At 45.9% G+C, this 6,268-nt stretch overlaps 1 non-coding gene across 1 annotated transcript; it reads right to left on the bottom strand.

Moving 5' to 3' along the window:
- Positions 1-5,753: 5,753 nt before the first annotated feature.
- LOC123627619 lies at positions 5,754-5,805 on the bottom strand. Its single transcript, XR_006731384.1, has one exon. It is a non-coding gene; the product is annotated as a small nucleolar RNA MBII-202 (small nucleolar RNA).
- Positions 5,806-6,268: the final 463 nt, after the last annotated feature.

The raw sequence follows: 6,268 nt of genomic DNA, 5'->3' as shown, positions 1-6,268 counted from the left end.
CCTTATCAGTTTTCTCCAGGTCACTAAGTCACGGGAAGTTTATTATGGCTAAATTTGTTTTTGCCATTGGCGCTACCTCCTTCCTGATATCTAATGTTTTCTTAAGAATGTCATTCGGTGTAGACAAACAAGGTCATTTCTCAGAGTCTTTGCCAAATCTTCACTGGACTTTTGCTTCTGGCAGGAATGGGAACTTAGAAGCAGCCAGACATCAGTCACCCTGATTTGCTCCCTTAACATTGGATGCAAAGCCCTGATGTTTATATTGCTATGTGCATTTTAAAGGTGATGAAATAGATGCTCAAAGGATAAGCTGCTTTAGGACATGTAGATAAAAAGTAGAAAAACTAGGATTTAAAATCCTAGGGTTGGCCAGGCATGGTGGCTCACGCTTGTAATCCTAGCACTCTGGGAGGCCGAGGCAGGAGGATCGCTCAAGGTCAGGAGTTCGAGACGAGTGAGATCCTGTCTCTACTAAAAATATAAAAAATTAGCTGGGCATGGTGGCGCATGCCTGTAGTCCCAGCTACTCGGGAGGCTGAGGCAGGAGGATTGCTTGAGCCCAGGAGTTTGAGGCTGCTGTGAGCTAGGCTGACGCCACGGCACTCTAGCCCTGGCAACAGAGCAAGACTCTGTCTCAAAAAAAAAAAAAAGAAAAGAAAAGAAAAGAATGATGGGCACATGTCAAAAGGACATAGGAGCCACCTTGAAGGAGATCCCATTGGCTAAATCTGGGACAATCTAAACATCAAAATAAACATGATAGTACCAGATTTCAACCTATTAAATAAAATTGGAATTCATATTGCTAAATAAATAAACAACCTAAATAAATGAAGGAGGGAATCAAAGCTCTTTCTTACAGTAAAATGCCAAGTCACAAATATAGAAGGGATGACAGAAAGAGAAACCACCCTGTGACATCATTTTGGTGACGATTTACTCAGAGAAGGACGATCCATGAATAGTAAGGCTAAGGGGTGGAAGTTGGTAAGAACCGATTTATCAATGATAAAGGGGAAAATGGTGACTCTATGGAGGAGAAATCTGGAAGTCACCAATGTGACCAAGCAATCACGGTTAACAATAGCCGTCGTGGCATAGGACAACATCATGTGCTGGAACTTTACATTCCACTCCTGTGTTAAAAATGTACCCAGGATTTGTTTTAACCGGATATGGCAAGACAACAGATAAGGAAATGATCGACATGAAGGAAGGAGGTTATACTCACAGGTCCCGAGAAGCAGGAGGCACAATGCACCATGCAAGGCCGGTAAGGAAGGACCAGGGAGGGTCTGGAGTCAGAAGAAGAGGGAGAGCATGGCCCAGAGCCTTTAACTGGGGTTTTCTCAAGAAGGAAAGAGTGAGGCAGGGTAAGTATGCTAAGTGAGTATTAGATTGGGTAGTTTGAATAATTTCATGAGGCTCGGGGCTATAGGGCTGGTCCTCAGTTTTCCAGTAACTGGCCCTGGGGTGATTGAGGGTTGGGGGAATATTGGCTTGATGTATGAGAATTTTATTTTATTTTTTTAGAGATGAGAGTCTCAGTATCATTGCCCAGGCTGGAGTGCAGTGGCTATTCACAGACTCAAGCATTGCACATTGCAACCTCAAACTCCTGGGCTTGAGTGATCCTCCTGTCTCAGCCTCCTGAGTAACTGGGACTACGGTGTGCACCACCACGCCTGGCTGAGAGTTTGATAAAGGAGATGGTTTGGGGTGGGGCTCGGGCTGGTTGGTTTGTATGTCAAATGCATGCTCACAGCGGAGTCATTTGCCATCTCTAGGAATTCTCTAGCCCTGGGATTCTCTCCAGGATTAAGACCCCAAATGCCAGAGCATCAGGAGTAAGAAAAAACAGTCAGTACAACCCCCAACGTCCCGCCCTACCCCCACTCCCTGATTCAGCATCTCAGCACCCAGCTCCACGTGTACGCTGCTGCCTCCCGCAGCTCCTTCTGTGCGGAGTCCTTTTTCTCCCGTCCAGGTCTGGCACTTGCCCGGTTGGGGCACAGAACACAGTTCATGGCCAGGAGGGTAGATAGGGGCAGACACTGAGGAGGGTGACTCTGTCCTGCAGGGACACAGCCACTGCACTGTGTTTGAGCCAGTGGGGTGCGTGCCAGCCCTTCATACGGACGAGGAAACCAATCACTCAGGCTCAGAGTGTTCTGGGGAATCGGGATTTTCAAACACATCAGCCCAAATATCCCAACTTCCTAGCTCCAGATTCCATTTTTTTCTAATCAGAGCCCTGCCCTGGGCAGAGCAGACTCACCTAAGCTGAAAGATCAACACTTTCTAGAATTCTACTCCCCTTATGATTAACTGCCATACCGGATCCTCAGCTTTTTCTGCCCTCTGGCTACTGCAGATTGGGATTCTCTTATATGCTGCCAAGGTGTCTGGTTTTCACGCCTAGCTTGTAAATTCTCAAAGCATCAACCGCCCCCTGCAATAGTCATCTAATTCCGTTGTCCTTCTATCCCGTCCCCCGCATATTTCTCAAATGCCTAATACATTTCACCTGCTACTGTATTTCCTTCCACTCATTTGCCATCCACGTTCGCTACTGGCAAGAGTCTTAACAGATGCGTTGCTACGTTTTACCGGGGCTAAGCTGTGCCCCACCCACCCCGCAGTTACGAAGTCCTCATTGCCAGCCGGAACTGCAGGGGATTCAGCTACAGAATCCCGTTTTAGCATCTGCTTTCATGGAATATTCCTGTTATCACAGTTATGGGTTGATTCCCCGGGAAACAGACTCTAAGATGGCGCTTAGCATGTAGGAAGCTTATGAGAGTGCTCTTGGGATTCACAGCCCTGGAGAAAGGGCAGGAAGTGATCAGAATGAGAAGTGGGACTGTGCTGTGGTCTCAACAAAGGTGTCAGCTGACCCCATGAGGAGCTCTGATACTGCGATGGCCCTTTAGAGTTGTCACGATTTGGGACAAGTGGTCTGAGCCTTTATACCCCTGCAATGAACAGTCATTGGCTACAGGCTGCCCCGGGAAGAGGACGTGACCTTAGGCAAGGGGATCTGTGCAGCCAAGGTCAATTTCTGAGGAGGGCTGGCAGCTGAAGGCGCTCAGCCGGCAGCACTCCCAGAGCCCGGATCTGCAGGGTAATGCGGATGGTGCACCCCACCTTCCCACACCTTGCAGTCTGGACATGATTGATCTTAACGTGCTCGTGCCCCCATCAAGATGCATGCTGTCTGCTTGGACATATGGTCTCTCCTTCGTGATTATTTAACTGGTATTTACATTGCATCTTCCACGGCAGAATTATTTAACTTAAGGACCTTAAATACCAGGATTTGTGGTGGGCCCAAAAGACAAGGAATGGGAATGAAAACATCATTCTCCCATGGGTCATATGTTCTGAAACAAATCTTCTAACCTAGGTGCAAGAGTTCTCACACTTATTTAGAAATAGAATCTGGAAGTTCAGGATACAGAAGGTTGACCATTTTGATTAGAAGTACTTGAGAACAATTTTTGGAAATTCCTGCCCAGCTAGGATTCTGAAAGAACAATGTGACACATTAAGTTTACATTTCGCCTTTGTAGATATGCTAATCACTTGACAAGTTAGTTTCCATTTGAGGTTCTGAAAGTAGGTAAAAAGTAAATGAGGTGGGCAGAGTGTTGTGTGCCTGTAGTCCCAGCTGCTCAGGAGGCTGAGGCTGGAGGATCACTTGAACTCAGGAGTTAAGGCTGTAATGTCCTTTGATCACACCTGCACTCCAGCCTGGGCAACATAGCAAGACCCTATCTCTTAAAAAAAAAAAAAAGTAAACGAAACCACCCTTCAACCACTCTGGTTCCATTCTTAACAGAGTTTCAGGGGGAGGGGTGGCTCCTTTGCACAGAGGGCATTTATTAAAAAGCATTGCTCACAGAAAATCTTTGCCACGAAGAAATCTGGTCCATGTTTTCATAGCCACTGATCAGAGTGTCCATGTTGCTTGGATTCATTTGAGCGAGGCCATCACAGATGTGAATAAAAACAAACTGTCTCAAAGTTCAGCCTAAACCCATGGGCTGTGAGGCGGTAGGGAGTCATTTTGACTCCCAAGACCGAAACGATGTGTGCATGGTAGCCGAGGTACATTTGTGGTCTGTGGAGAGTCCAGTACGTGCAGTGAGGTTGAGGTTCCAGAGTGCTCAGGGGCAGATAACATCAGCCTTGGGTAAGAAAGCTCAAAGGGAGATGGAGGTTGTGAGTTGCACATGGGACCCCTTTGTACGTTGTCAATGTCCCTGAGGTATAGGGGCGGTTGTATTTTAGGGTGGCAAGATCTAGCGAATAAAAACACGGTTGCCAAAATTGGATTCGAATTAAATTTGAATTTCAGATAAACAAATAATTTCTGGCATATGTAGATTCCAAATAACATGTGGAGTCCTGTAAAGTGTGTTCCAAATGTCGCGTGGTGTCCAGCATTTTCTCTGGCAACTCTACTGTTCCTTTCCAAGGGAAAGCTCCTTGTTATGCGAAGGGACTGACAAGGTGAAGGGGACCTGCCATGTGGCTGCCTATGACAATATGAAAAGGGGTCATGAACCCAAGGAACTAGGAAAGGAGGAGTAACAAAAAGGAAACGAAAACAGAGGTAGACGGCCAAGCAAAATTGGACTGCCCAATTAAATAAAAATACATCAAAAATGGAGTTTACAGGTCACAATAGACCAATAGAACGGGGTTGGCAGACAATTGAAATGAAGCACAAATGACGGCATATGACGAGCCCTGTGTTACAGTCCCAGAGGAGTGGGCTGGGGCGTGACGGTGTGGCCAGGTCAATGCCCAGGGAGAAATGGAGAACATTAGTGTCGGTTGGTGGTTTTAGGATTTTCCAAGCTTGGGCAAGCCTCTATTGCGATGAACCTACTCTCTATGGCGAGGACGGATGCTCCATGAGCCGGGCACTGACTCCATGAGACAGGGTGTGTGAGGAAAAATGAAAGAAACGTTGAGAATTGACAGCCCTGAAGAAAGCAATAATGAAATTTAACCTACAAATCCTCCAAAAATTTAAACTTGCCTTCCTAGGCCAGTATAGAGGCCAATGCATATTCAGACTCATCAAGGGTTTTCCTGATTTCTAAGACCCTGAAAAGTCTCAGTGGTGTTCCCAGCCCTGACAAATTTCTTTTCTTTTCTTTCTTTTTTTTTTTTCTTTTATTTTGAGGCAGAGTCTTGCTCTGTTGCCCAGGCTAGAGTGCCAGGGTGTCAGCCTAGCTCACAGCAACCTCAAACTCCTGGGCTCAAGTGATCCTTCTGCCTCAGCCTCCTGAGTAGCTGGGACTACAGGTACACGCCACCACGCCCAGCTAATTTTTTCTATTTTTAGTAGAGATGATGTCTCACTCTTGCTCAGGCTGATCTCAAACTCCTGAGCTCAAGCCTTGATCCTCCCGCCTCGACCTCCCAGAGTGCTGGGATTACAAGCATGAGTCACCGCACCTGGCCAATATACGTGTTATTTTTTAAAAACTCTCTTACACCTCAGTTTTTATTGTTTGCAAATTCCCACCCCACTATAACTTTTAATCACAGACATTACATGCATAGAAGAATATAGGGTCTAATTCAGAAGATCAGGCTTTGTGATCTCGGCAAGCCACGACTGTTTCCTTAGCTTGTGTCTCTCCTGACACACGGAGGATGGACTAGCTGATTGCTAAGGTCACTTCTAATGTGTGCTTTCACGGTTCTGTGATCACTGAAAGTAAATTTTTTTTATTTGCTCAGTTATCAGATGGGAAAGGGTTCAAATGTACTTTCATCAAAGCAAAGAAAGTGCATCATCTCATGGCCTGGTCTCCATCTGGGAGAAGCGGTTCAATCTTTTTATACCAAACAGTGTCATTATCATTACCATCTCTGGGTAATGTCCCCGGGGCTAGGAAAACAGAAACAAAACTAAAAAACCTTGACAGAAATGACTTTGAACTCTCGCTCTTCCTTCTCTAGATTTTCTCTGTCCCAGGCCTGGTTGGACTTTTTGGGTTTAGGGAGCAATGCAGAAAGACTGGAAGCAGTATTTATATAAAACCATTGTTCTTATATCAATAATCAGACAAGAAGAATTTCTCACTTGGTTTCTCTCCCTTTTTCCTCTCGCACGGAGGCCTCGTTGGACTGGTTTGCCCAGCTTTGGAATTATTAGTGAATTTTTGATTAGCTCTCGAGAAGACATTCAAAGAGCAAAGCCAGAAAGACAGCACCAGTCCACCTTTAAATGTGGAGAACATCT

This window comes from Lemur catta, chromosome 25 (assembly GCF_020740605.2).
Source record: "Lemur catta isolate mLemCat1 chromosome 25, mLemCat1.pri, whole genome shotgun sequence".
NCBI classification, from domain to species: domain Eukaryota; kingdom Metazoa; phylum Chordata; class Mammalia; order Primates; family Lemuridae; genus Lemur; species Lemur catta.
The sequence above is the reverse complement of the archived record's forward strand: the minus strand, read 5'-3'. Positions and strand labels throughout refer to the sequence as shown.